The sequence below is a fragment of the Rosa chinensis genome, chromosome 4 (assembly GCF_002994745.2).
Source record: "Rosa chinensis cultivar Old Blush chromosome 4, RchiOBHm-V2, whole genome shotgun sequence".
In the NCBI taxonomy this organism is placed as follows: Eukaryota; Viridiplantae; Streptophyta; class Magnoliopsida; order Rosales; family Rosaceae; genus Rosa; species Rosa chinensis.
Window position 1 is genome coordinate 31012524 of NC_037091.1, and position 13868 is coordinate 31026391.

Below are 13868 nucleotides of genomic sequence, written 5' to 3' on the forward strand. Positions count from 1 at the left end.
AAATAGGGTCGAAATGGGCCTAAAAGGGCTTTAATTTGTTTAACAAAAAGAAATACATTATTCTTTTTTCCTTAAAATGTGGCTTCATGGTCATATAGGCAAATATAAGACTCATTGTTTTTTGTTGATCATATTTAATATATATATATATATATATATTGAGATTAACTTATAAGTTATAACATTTATAAATATTAGTTAATGAGGTTATATTTAATTAACTATCTCTCTAAATCTCTAAATTAATTTTTATTTAACAAAGGAAACAAGAATTAAAGAAAATAAAGCTTAGGAAATCAATTACCAAAAAGAGATAAGTTGTATGCTATAGAAAAAAGAGAAATTTATTTTTAAAATAGAAAAACTAGAAAATATTAGGGCTTAAACGGGCGGGCCTAGAGGGTCGGGCCGGGCTTGGCCCTAAAATGGGTAGGGCCGAAGGGCCGGGTCGGGTTTTAATTGCATGGCCCTTACCCTACCCGATTTGAGAAAGGGTCGGGCCGGCCCACCCTAATGCAAGGGCCGGGTAGGGCTTCGGCCCTATGGGCCGGGCGGGCTTTGGGCCGAAGAGCCAAATGATGATCCCTACTGCTAACAGTTAAGAAAGCTGTTAGCAACACCACATAAGGCTATTACTACCATTACAAAAGGCCAGAGTCATTGTTTTAATAAAAGGAAATAACAGTTTATCTATCAACTAAGTCCTCTTGGTTCTTCTTGTTCTCTTTTTCCCTCTTTCTGCTAATGATATGCCTTCAATCTAGTAGTACATGTACTCCTAGTTCTTTATCACCGTCCTTTCGTTATGTTTTAGCCACTTGACATTTGAACTTCTTTTTGAAACTTTCTATGCGATAACATGGCAGTATCATCAATGAATGCCTTTTGGGTACTTCTTTGTAGTATCATAAAATCTGTGCAGATTTGCTTTGTAGTTTTGAGTTCTATCTCTCAGTGCACTTTCTTCGGACATCTTTGCCAAACTGCAATTAATTAGATAGGTATATCATTATCTTTAAAGCTATTGGGAAAGCTACTATCAAAACATCTTAAAATTTACTACCAAAGCATACAAAACCTACTGCTAAAGAAAACAAAAGCTACTACCAAGGAATTTGAAAGCTGCTTCCAAAAAATAAGAAAGCTACTGCAAAAGAACAAAACTTATTGCCCAACTATAGATATGTTGCAATAAGTTTTGACTAAAGACTAGCTCTATACTATGGAAATCTGTCTCTCTGTTCATTTTATTAAGCATTTTTGCTTACTACAAGTAATTAGAGAAAAGAGTGAGAAAAGATAAAAAAAAAAAGCTATTGTTACCTACTAGCAACCAACACAAAATTTGCTACCTTAAATTTTGAATGTTACTACTAAGAAACACAAAAGTTACTGCTAATCTGTTTAAAAGCTACAGCGAATGAATACGAAAACTACTGTCAACCAGAGAAAAAGCAACTGCCAACCAACCAAAAACCTACTCTCAACCAGAGAGAAAGCTACTATCACCAATACAAAATCTACCCTCAACCATCAAAACAACTACTACAAACAACATTAATACAAACCAAGCAACTATATTCATTAACAAAATAATTCTTCTCGAAATCGAAAGAGAAAGCTGCTCCAAAATCAAAACTGAAGACTTTCTAGTAATCAAAATCAAAATCAGAATGGTGAAGAAGTGGCTTACAACTCAGTGAGGACTCGGTAATCGCCTTGAGTGGAGCAAGTGACACGGGACCACGGCGGAAGGTCGTCATTGCCATGAAGATAGAGAGCGCCGACAACAAGAGAGGAATGCGGTAGTGACGAGGGAGAGAGGGAGAGAGAGAGAGGGAGAGAGAGAGAGGAATGCGGTAGTGACGAGGGAGAGAGAGGGAGAGAGAGAGAGAGGTGATTTCTGATTCAAAATGACCGAGAATGTGAAGTTGGGTCTGTTTAGAGACCAGTGGCATAGCTGTAATTTCTTTTATTTTTAAGGTTTAAAATTTAACCCTATTTTGTATCTGGTGGCCTTATGAAGGAAGAAATTTTTTTTTTTTTTTTGAAGAATATCATATCGATATATTAATACTCAGGCCAGAAATGACTATTACATATCCTCCTTCTACCATCTATGGGTAGATAAAGAGTTTGTGGTAAAACCATAGCGATACATAGATTAGGTCCGATCATTTGACGGTACCCATGCTCACTTATTCAAGAAAGCCTATAAACTATGTTACTAAAGACAAGTAAATAGGCAAAATTCAAATGAAAATAAACTAAATTTTCTCCTTGCCCTTAACACTAGGGCTTGGAGGTTTGCTATGGAAGATCACACTTAGCACTTCTTCAGTAGAAACTTTTTTATTCTTGGAGGGATTCTTGTTCTTAGACCCTAAAGGCCTTCCCTTCTTCTTCTTGATCGGCAGCGAGTCCTCTTTTAGGGTTATGCTTTCCTTAGGAATCAGAACTCCTTCTGAAGCCTCAATCAAACCGGCCAAGAGACTTTGCAGAGAATTTTGTGTGGAATTCTGGTACTTTCAGCTTCTTTTGGAGCATGGATGGACTAGTAGCAGTCTCCCCTTCATTGAAAAACAATTTTAGTTTCTTTGGAGAAGTGTAAGATGTAGCAGGACGACTCTGTTTGCTTGTCTGTTGTTCAATAGTAATTGGGACTAAAGCCAAAGCATTATCTGCCGGCCTAATATCCTCATTAATTTCGAATCACAATAGGCTTACACTACTTGTGAGGAGCAGGAGTTCCAAATAGGTTGCATGCAATATTGGGAGGCAGAATAGGTGCTTGCAAACCTTGAAAGCGAAATGCTCCATTTTGAAAACGTAGGTCAGTAAAACCTAGGAATTGAGAGGCAAGAGCGAGCAGTGTTGGCTCTTCCACTGTGACCTGTTCCACCGGTCCCTGTGTTGTAGTATTAGGATCGGATCCCTGCTCATGAACAATTAGATTGCAGTCTTTGCATTTACCAATTAAGTTCTCAAAAACATACGTGATCTCTTTGACCACTCCAGAAATAATCTTTAGGGTTTCTTCAAATTAAAAGGCAAAGAGATATCATGGGCTACATGAACCCTAATTTTACCCGTGTTGTCAAAAAGCTTTTGATGGATCTCCAAGAACTTTCCTGCTAATGATGCCACGTTCATAATAATACCTTTTTCTTCCAAAGCAGGAGGGATGCCAGAGATGCGAACCCAAAAAAACAGTGTTTTCATGGGGATGGTTAGAGGATCCTCCATTCCATTGTACTCCTGCGTTAGGACTCGAGCCCGGTTAAAGTACCATGGATCTCCCCGAAGCACCTTATTACGATCTTGCTTAAGGTCGAACGTGAAGACAAAACGATTCTGGGTTCTGTCTTGAACCCAAAATCCACCATCAAGAACCCTTACACGTCTGAAGTGGCGCTGCAAATCTGGAGTTCCAAACTGTTTCTTTGTCAAGGGATTTGCCAAGAGATTGGCCTGAGAGGTACGTTGATTTCCGGTACCATTCAAGTGTGAGATGTCAATCACATCCGAACCTGCAAGAGCGAGGGAGGTTGTGAAGCTAGCCGTAACCGCATCAATGGAGGACATGGTGCAGTTGGGCAATAGGGTTTAGCACAGGGCGTAGATCTTAGGGTTAGGGTTTTCTTGGGAAGCGGCTAGGAAGACGCTCTTAGAGTTTTTGCTTTTTTTCTTTTCTTTCTCAAATCTAAACAAAATTTTGAAGGAAGAAATATTTGGTGGCCTTTAGGCTAAAATAACACCTCAAAATTCACTTATATGTAATTAACCTTGGAAAAATAGATGAGGTGTGTGAATAGAGAAAATGAGTGTGTCAATAAAATACTATAGTTTCCTGTTTATTTAGGAGAAATTTGTACGCAACTGATCATAATCAATAAAAAAAAAAGAGTCGAGAGAAATTAATGTTTGAATGCTTCAAATTCACATGAACTAAAATAATAAGTTTTCAGATACAAAAAGCGGTCTACTGGCTTTCTCTATAGCATTGTAGCTAAAGGTCGTGGGAGTTACACAACTTACAAGTGCTGGTTGTTGAGTCATTTGGCTAGTAAGTCAAGCTACATATTTAATAACACGGTGAGCTTTACAAGCAAATCAAACTTAACTAGCATGATTATTAGTTGCTAATAAATAACAAATACTAGTTGGTAACCATAAAGACTTTAAATTTTTTATTTACAGAAGCAACCGATCATAATCTATAGAAGAAGACTTCAACTAAAAGTATTAGTTCATATTGGGATTCCCTGTACATGAAATGCTCCATATTACCAACTTATCATGTGAAAAACTAATTAAGAAATTAATGTCAACTAAAACAGCCATAATTGCTTACCTATGTGAACATTAAGTAAATACAGCCACTACGTGCGTGGCAAGGTGGCAATTGTTAAAGAATGTGATTCAGAAGTTGAACACTCATCACTTCTTTAATTCTGAAGAGCTGACTAGCTTTGTCTAACAATATATAGTGTTATTCACAAACTGAGTGCTGTCTCATACTTTCCTGTATCTCCATGAATGCTACAAATCCACATGAACTAAAATGATAAAGTTCTCAGATACAAAATGCAGTGCAGTAGCTTTCTCTATAGCATTGTAGCTAAAGATCGGAGGAATTGCAACTCACGAGAGCTGACTGCTGAGTTGTCTAGCTACTCGAGGTACGCATCTTATAACATGGTAACTTGGCTAGCTCCACAAGTACATCCAAACTCAACTAGCATTATTATTAATTGCTAATAAACAACAAATACTATAGTTTCCTGTTTATTTAAGAGAAATTTGTACGCAACTGATCATAATCAATATAAATAGACTCGAGAGAATTTGACTAAGAGGCAACTGATCATAACTTATAAAAAGAATTTCAGAATTTATATAAAAGAAGTAACCAATCATAATGTATAAAAAAAACTTCAACTGTTGGGATCCCCTGTACATGACTGCTCCATATACTTATCATAAGTAAATACAGCTGGAAGTTGGAAAAACATATGATTCAGAAGTTGAGGACTCATCTTCTCTTCTTATCACAAGTAAAGACTTTGTATTGCAATATTGCTATGTACTGTCTCATACTTTACTCTCTCTTCATGAAAGCCTTTGTTCTTGATCTAAGCCAAAGCCCAAGAAAACAGCTTCTATGCTGAAACAGCTAGCGTTACGCTGATTGTTTTCATTCATCCTACTGATTCTGGTCAACAACAGGTAGTTTTTGGTTGCTTTAATTCTTACTCTACTTCTCAAATAAGTGTTGGTGTTTCAAATATCTACTTTGTTGCCACTTGATTTGCTTGTCCATTTTGCTTTTAATTTCTCTTTAATTAGTCGGAATTTGCCTTTACTTTGTAGTTCGAAGGTGAGTAGGAATTGAAGAGAAACTGAATCTATTGATCATAAGCCAATATAAAGTTTATATTATAAACCAAAAGATCAGGTACGTCCTTTAATTTCGATCTTCAATTTTATTTGCAATTTTATTTATTTATTTTTTTTCAACAAAGAAGAATTGCAGCACAAAACTACAAGGACAGCCACCACCTAGCTTATTCCAAAGGAACACTTGAGACATAGAAAGAGGGAGACAATTACACCAAACAATTCCATTGGGAGAAGCATATCCTAAAATCATAATTCCACTTGTTACAAAATTCATAAGTCATATACAAACCGAAGAGATAAGGTATGTCCTATTTTGAAGATTTCATATACTATCTTATCCTTTTAGGGTCACGGAGATCCAGATTCCTTCTACAATTTTACTCTGCTTTATAAGTTCTTGCCCTTTGACTTTTTGATTACTCATTTTTGATATGTTGATGCAAAGGACATCTTTCAATTATATGTTCCTAATGATATGCAGAATAAAATAGAATATCAAAACTTTTACGATAATAATATGGACTATATTACCGCTCTACCAATTACTCATTTAATCAGATGGGCCAAAACCATGTTTTCATACTAGGGATTTTGTCCATTTATCCCAATTCTAGGGATTTTTTTTCCACTTACTCCATTTAGTTTTTTTAATTCCACCTTATCCAAAACACTCTAAGGAGGTATTTTCTAATACCCCCTTTAAGATTTTTTTTTTTTTTTATAAATTATTTTTGAGACTATTTTACTCTCACCCTTTGGTTACATAGAGAGAGAGAGAGAGAGAGAGAGAGAGAGAGAATGGAAGAGAGAGAAACCATAGGAGACTTCGCTGGAGTCCTGTGACTGGTCGCCGGAATCCGGTCACCAGCCGCCACCCACAGGACTTCTCTAAAAGCCTCGCCGGAGATCCCTAAAGAGGTCGTCGAATATCTCATAGATCACCGGAAATGTTTATTGCCCCCCAATATAGGGGCAATGAACCTCTGTTGTCCCCCAATAGACGTCTATTGTCCTTTCGGTTGTCGGAATTGGAACTAATGGAGATTACATCAATTCAAACGTGTATTACCCCCAATAGATGTCTGTTGCCCTCTAATAGAACTTTCACCCTTTCAGTCGCCGGAATGGAAACTAATGTCTCTAAAGTTAGACAAATAAAGCTTTGATTAAAGAAAAAAAAAGAGAAAATTACATCAATTCAAAATATCTATTGCCCCCCAATAGACAACTATTGGGGAGCAATAATTTTTTTTTTCCCTTTTTTATTTCGTTCTGGGCCTTCTGTTGCAAAACAGAACTAGCACCATTTTGATTTGCAACACAAAAGTAGCACTATTCTCCATCCAAATTAAATAAATAAATAACTTTTAAATCAAAGGCACAATCGTCTTCTTGAAAAAAATGGCTTCTAGAATCCATTTGTCACAAATTTACCCATTTAAAACCAACTTGATTGACCACACCAAGTCGACGAGATAGGGGCATATGACCTCGAGAACCAAGACACCAAGTCAATGTTTGGGAACTGTGAGTTCGAATTGCTTCGTTGAGTAGAATCCTGGAAAAGAAGAAGAAGAAGACTCGGCGGCAGTTCGAAGCTCTAATGGCGGATCCCAGAAAAATCCTTCTTTGAGGAGTTAGACAGCACCGTTTTACAACCATAAGTTGTGAGGATTGATGGGATTTCGCTGAGATTGATGGGAATACCAAGACTAGGTAGGGAACTTGGAACCGAGGTTATCGCCGGTGGTGACGAACCCGGAGACGCTAAGGATACCTTTCTCTTTGAATGAGGAGACGGTGAGAGGCCTTGCGATTTTCTAGACGGTGCCTAGCTTTGAACGCCTCGTGAAGCCTCTGTGACAAAACCATGTCATCGTTGTCTTCAGCCTCACTGCTTTGAGAGAGAGAGACACACAGAGAGAGAGAGAGAGAGAGTGGCTGGTTTGTAGTTGTTTAATTAGGCAGCGGGCAAAATTATTATTTTCATTTAAATAGGATAACTGGGAATAAAAATATGTTGGTAGTGTAAGTGGGAATAACTTGGTCCAATTTTGTGCATTGGGTCAAGACTCCCATATATACTAGCCTTCCTGCACGCGCATGGGAAGGGCTGCGCTCGCGCGTGCAAATTTTGTTTTAAAAAAATATGTTTAACATAAGTACACTGTCCTTCCTCTCTTACTATGCGTGTGCCAAATTTAGCTCAAGACTGTAATTTAATTTCCGTGTTGCAAATTACCTAATTCTTTCATATGCAAATATTATGCTATAGTGTATATGCATTTAGCAATTCATTAGTAAAAAACATAGAACCGTATACAAAAATATGCATTGATATATACAAATATTTACAATTTTAATAGCCAAAAGGTAATGGGAGGCCAGGGCATCGCACTTATTATTGGAATTGGTTAACTACCACAAAATAAAAACCTCCTTATTTAAAAAGAAACTTCTATATATACATGGCTATATACATATTTGTTCAATAAAGTCCACATGCTCCAATAAACTCCCTCAGCCATCCATTTGTCAATCGTCATTGCTCAAACTACAAATTTAGAGTAGGAAAAAGAACAAAACATAATATAGTGTCGATGATTCAATTGAAGGTATCTATTAAGTTAAGTACGTACCATGAAATTAGATAATTTCCTTATCGCAACACCCATGCTCCAATTATTGGAAGAGTTCTGTAGTGAAGAAAAAAAAAAGGTTCTTAATTCTATGATTTGTCCAAGTATAGCATATGAATCAACTTATTGTATAATCACCTTTATATTATGCTTGAACTCCTCAAAACGCTTGATGTAGAACTGTTAGAATGAACACATAATTATTGTGAGGAGGCCTCATAATGGTCCAATATCATGCATACTTGCTCTTAAGCATCAGAATTGAAATTTAAATACCTTAGCTAAAAAGTTGTTCCGTTCACGATGCTTTCACCTCCTGCTCATCCATATTCAAAATTATTTGAAAAAAAAAACACAAATAATTTGTTAGGACTATTGAATGCAATAAAATGATCAAATTATAGATCATAATAAATACCTAATGCGCAAAACTTTTCTCCAAGTTCTTTTAATTTGATAAATATCGTGTGTTATCAAATCTCTACGTGCGTTTTTGTATCGCCAACTGTAAGAATTTCAAATGGTGACAATTAAGTAAATTATTATACCTAAAAGGAAAAAAAAAACTTTTAAGATTACATACCGTGCATGCTTCTTTTTCTTCCACTCTTTCAAAATTAGCTCACCAAGATAAGCGGTGTTCATTTTTACTGATTGTCCCATCCGCCAACCAGATGAAAACACGGAAACACGTCTCCTAAAGCCCTCGTCTCTTAGGAATTTTTTCTTTTGTTGAGGGCACCTATTTCGTACCTTTCCTACAAATAAAAAGAATTACACAAAATCAGAGATTGTAATAAACTTAAAAAAAAAATGCAATCAAAATATATGTAAGTTTTTCTTCTTATTTATTCAATGATAAAGTACCTGCAGCTTGTTTTGTTACGTTGCTTGAGCTAGTTTCCACCATTGGACGCTTTCCTTGAGCTATTGCACGTCGTCGTGACAAATATGTTTGTCATTGTGAAGAACTCATTGGCTGTCGCCATTCTCGATCTCGGGCACGTGCCCGCTCCATTTTGTCTGTGAGACGTCGGGGCGTATTTCTATAAAAAATAAAAAAACATCTTGTGAGAGTTTTTCTTCAATGAGGTCCATATAAGTTCAACCAACCAAAACAAACTTGAATCCAGAGATACATGATTATAACATGTATATAGAATTTTAATAGAGCGGAGCAGTATCAACACCAACCCATTTATGTATTGTATGCTATGTAAGAATTTTAACAAAGGTTTTCTTTTACCTGACAAAGCGAAGAGCTTTAGTTTCATCAAATATCAATCATCATAATCATCATCATTACTATAGAAGCAATGCAAAGTGTAATGGTATGTGTCTGTAAATATATTTATCAAACAACAAAAGGAAAGAAAGAAAGAAAGAAAGAAAGCAAGGAAATCCCACACGTTGCAGTACCCAATGAAAGAATATCAAACAAATATAAAACAAAATAAAATGGAACACAAAAGTGAGAGTCTGAAATGCACAAATTTCATTGAGGCCATAATGATATTCGAAAACAGTACACAGCCTGGAACAAAAGAAATTAAAAAGAAGCAGAATACGACAATAACATTTCGTAATGAAAGAGACCAACCCCTTCTAAGCATCAAATTATGCAATGACCTTAGTACATCATACACATGAAATGAACAATCACTAAGAGGTAACTAAATATAAAAAACATACATGTATAGATATTGGGATTAGAAAATGTAACTGTTAAACACTATATCCCAATCTCTTCTTGGTCAGCTTGAAATAACAAATATGACCCCTGTGTTCTTAAGCAAGGCACTAAAACTGAGAATAAGTACATCACACTGGCACGTAAGAAAGAGTAAATTAGCAAAGAGAATTGAGGCACACTGATTGACAGAGTGAAGAGTACCCCTAATCGCAAGGTCGTTCTTGAGCTCCACGGTCACTTCTCGGCCCACTATCCCTTTTAAGTAGAAGAAGAACAAGTGCACATACCCAAACAAAGCCACTTGAGATGAAGTACGGAGTACTGAAGAAAAATTAAAGAAATTAAAAAAATAAAATGCGATGATAATGGATAATCGTGTAATATGCAAAAACCATCGAAAGAAAGGAGGAGAGCCAAACATACCCTGAGCAAACCGAAAGAAAAAGTGATCTGGAACCAATGATCAGGAATATGCAACACAAAAGGGAGAGTCTGAAATGCACAAATTTCATTGAGGGTTCATAATGATATCCGAAAACAGTAAGAACAGATTGTATATATTAACAGACGTGAAACAGAGATATTACCAATGGCTGATCACTCCTCTGATCAAATTTCATTCAAACTGAACATGATTCCACTCACTCTTGGCTGTTTGAAACAAAAGAAGGAATTTCTTTTTAATTTTTTATTTTTTTTAATAAAGAGCATCAAATACTTCTGAATAAAAAAAAAATTAAAAAAAATGAAGAGAATACTTAAGAAAAGAATATTTGAACCCAGAAATGACAATGGGTACATCAGGGAAGGAAGACAATGGCATAACAAATTCAATCAGGGAGAGATCATAAATATATTTAACGATTAATATGAATAGATAGAATACAAAAATGGATCATATTCAATGCCATAACAAATTGAAACTATCATGATATCTGTCTTGGTTTTATCACGCCTCCCTTTTGCTTACCCAGAAAAGATGTTAAGCTAAATAAAACACAATCAATAGATTTAGGCCTACCTCTGTTCTGAAGAAGTGAGCGACCTCTTGCATCACTGCCAGTATCGCTGTGTACCTGCCAGAAAATCATTAACCCCCCAAAAAAAAAAACAAAACAAAACAAAACCCTAGAAAATATACACAATCCATTGAAATTTTTTATTTTTTTCGCTAACCATAGTCTCCGCCATTAAAGCAAGAAAATCAAAACCGCAAAAATTTTACACAAACCCATCAAAATCCAAAAAGTGCATATGAAAATCAAAATCTGAAAAACATCCGGTGACAATTATGAACCCTGACCTGAAGTGAATCCGCAAAATTGTCAGCCAACTTGGAAATAATTTTCTCCTCTTGTTTGATTTTGCTCTGGTCCTCTTTCTGTGTTTGTTTTCGTCTTTTGTATGAACCGTAAATTGAGTACTGATGTAGCCATATGTACTCCAATCAACTATCATCACATCGCTTGAATCTTCGTTTGTCTTGACTCTTGAGATCGTGTGCCATGGCAGTTCTCTCTCGTCTGCAGATCGTGTGCGATCCGTTTTTTCTTTTTTCTCTTTCTGTTCCCTGCAGCACAATTCTGTAGTTTCATATTTATATTTTTTTTTGGTCTTTTACAGTAATAACCCTCTTCATATCTTTTATTTTGTTGAACTTTGTATCTGTAGTGGACAATTTAGGGACTTCAAAAAATTGGTGAAGCCTTTGACACCAAAAGAGGGTCTGGCTTTACAGGAGTAGAGATAGATGAGTCCCAAAAAATAGATGAGTCCCAAAAAAACACCCACCACACCAAGTGAATCAATAGAAATAACCATCTCGATTAAAGTTGGCCAACGATCACCCTTGTTCATAATTAAAAAACAATTGATACGAAAAATAGTTTCAAACACCCATGTAGTAAACTAAAAGGAACAAAAAAAAAAAAAAAAAAAATTCTCAAAGCTTTGCACTAGAGAAAGGATTTTGTGCAACGGACCTTCTGTATTTGCTGCCTTCAAGCATTTACCTTGCAGTTAGTTGATTAAATCATGGCATCTGAAGGACTCTTTAATGAGACCTTCAGGAATGAAGATATTTAAATTAACGCTTAGATGACTAATATGTTGAAAACATAATTCTTTTCGATTAAAATTTAGAACACTCATCTTGCTCATTGATTTGAATTTTTGATTAGATTATTTAGTCTAGTAAGAGTTACTTGGAGACGGTTTCTCTCTCAAATTAGGGGCACATCCTAATCTATATGAGAGTAAAGAGCACGAAAAAATTCTAGCGTATGTTAACATATCATATGCATTCACTGTTGTCTAAAGTACTATAATGGTAAACTGTAAATTTTTCTTCCGACAAAGTATTAAGTAGGATAGACATGTCACGTAGATGTTACAGTTGTCCAATCAAAATTCATAAATTTTAATAATATTTTGAAACTGCCTACTTTATTAAAGTGAAATACTCAAACCACTCCTAAAACGTCCCTTAACATGTGCACTAATTGGGCAGTCACACCATCCACGTGGCACAATTGTTTTTGTTTTTTTTCATATACCCTCCCTGCCTCCCTCTCCCTCCCCAGAAGTTCCAGAACCAGACCGCAACCCCTTTTCCCCAAATAAACCTCCAACAAAGTTTGTTATTTTTAATTTTAACAGGTATCTAGGATTAAATCGAAGTAAAACCTAATCAAACTACGTCTAAACTAATAATTACTTTTGATTTTAACGGATTACTAAAATTATAGTCATAGGCTTTCCACTTGTTTGGTTTACCCTTGGTGTAAAAATCTTTTTTGAGTCTTCTGTGGATCTAAGGTACCGTTGATCTCCTCATTTTCTCCAATATCATTTCTATAATCTTTTTATTAATGTTTTTTTGTATGGTTATGAAATCTAATGTCGGATTTACATATCACCAAATCTAAATCATTACAGTACCACGAATCCTGAGCTAAACGTGTTCAGCTTATTATTTTAATGGAAGCGTTTAAGGAAATGAGGTGAAAATCGTTAGAATGAATTCTTGAGACGTGAACTAAACGTGTGCAGCTTTACATTCAAATTCCCATATCAACCTAGTGCAAAATTAAAAATTCACAGCCATGTATATTCACAAACTAGACTTGCTATTTGAGCACACCTTCCAACAATTTAAGAGTTCCATACCAATTGTAAAGTGGTCACGGCCCCTTGTATAATCAAGCTTCAGGACCATACCTTCCTCAAGGATCATTACCGACAATATTGAAGTTCATATTCATATCCTTTAATCAAGACACAATCTAAAGTCTAAACCCTGCAACATCTTGACTTTCGTAATCGAACTAAACTCTCTTTGCACAACAGTACTTCGACAACCACAACCGAGAAGGCTCAATTCCAAAGTTTCTACCCCACTTCAAGATTTATATGATTGAAGCAAAACCAAGCTATAATGATTAAGGTCGACGGAAATGGACCCTAAAACAAGCCAAACCGCCGCTGTGAACTGTGTTTCGACTGTGGCCGAAATCACCGCAGAACAGTAATATCTCAAATCTCAATTAGAATCGAAACCAAGTATATTATTATGTAGAGCTCATCTAGAGGATCAACTTTCATACCTCAGTTGTCATCAATGCTGACTCAGTCGCCGGAAAACGCAGAAACCGCCGGAAGTTCGAAGTTTTTAAGCTTCGATTTTCCCTCCTTGAAGCTCGACTGATGAAACAAAAGCAACAGACTTGGTCGCAACGTGGAGACAAAGACAAAGCTACCGGTGAAGGTGGCCGAAGGTAGGAGAAATGTCGGGTTGTCGTCACCAGTTAACGGGTCAAGCTTTGAAGATTCTTGGGTTGTCCGCTCTGACCTGGGTATTTAACTATTTATAGACATCACTAGATAAATAGTGGATGGTCCAGATGAGGCGGTGATGATCATCAACGGCCCTGAATGCACCACCCCAAATTTTCTTTTACCTTTTAAGTTTTGGAAATTTAAAATAAATAGCTCGGTTGTCCAAAAAATTATATGAAAATTTCCAAAGACTCGTCGTCTACTTTATTGCCGAATCCTCAAATTCGAGATTTCACTTCAAGAAAAATTTAGAAAAATTCCCGAGTCTCCTTGATAAATGTTGAGATCATGGTTTT

The 13868-nt window shown here is 36.1% G+C and overlaps 1 protein-coding gene and 1 long non-coding RNA gene across 9 annotated transcripts in view; one reads left to right on the forward strand and one right to left on the reverse strand.

Annotated features, from left to right (window-relative positions):
• Window positions 1-4652: 4652 nt before the first annotated feature.
• Window positions 4653-13868, forward strand: part of LOC112197705 (disease resistance protein At4g27190) — a 34375-nt gene continuing 25159 nt past the window's right edge. For 2 of the 5 annotated variants that reach the window (XM_040519179.1, XM_024338497.2), the window contains exons 1-3: window positions 5005-5229; window positions 5374-5458; window positions 5529-5704. The gene's annotated coding sequence lies outside the window, so the exon portion shown is untranslated. Of the gene's footprint in view, window positions 4683-5004; window positions 5230-5373; window positions 5459-5525; window positions 5705-13868 lie in introns of those variants that run through there. The other 3 variants (XM_040519178.1, XM_040519177.1, XM_024338499.2) reach the window with 3 other exon arrangements.
• On the reverse strand, window positions 7691-13555 carry LOC112197706. 4 transcript variants are annotated; one of them, XR_005810409.1, is made up of 13 exons: window positions 13341-13555; window positions 11039-11305; window positions 10757-10811; window positions 10323-10386; window positions 10159-10227; window positions 9937-10056; window positions 8910-9088; window positions 8626-8800; window positions 8461-8547; window positions 8319-8358; window positions 8181-8222; window positions 8043-8099; window positions 7691-7957 (listed from the first exon to the last, which is right to left on the reverse strand). It is a non-coding gene; the product is annotated as an uncharacterized LOC112197706 (long non-coding RNA). The 4 variants fall into 4 exon arrangements; XR_002935749.2 differs by having other exon boundaries at window positions 7691-8099; window positions 11039-11318; XR_005810408.1 differs by having other exon boundaries at window positions 7692-8099.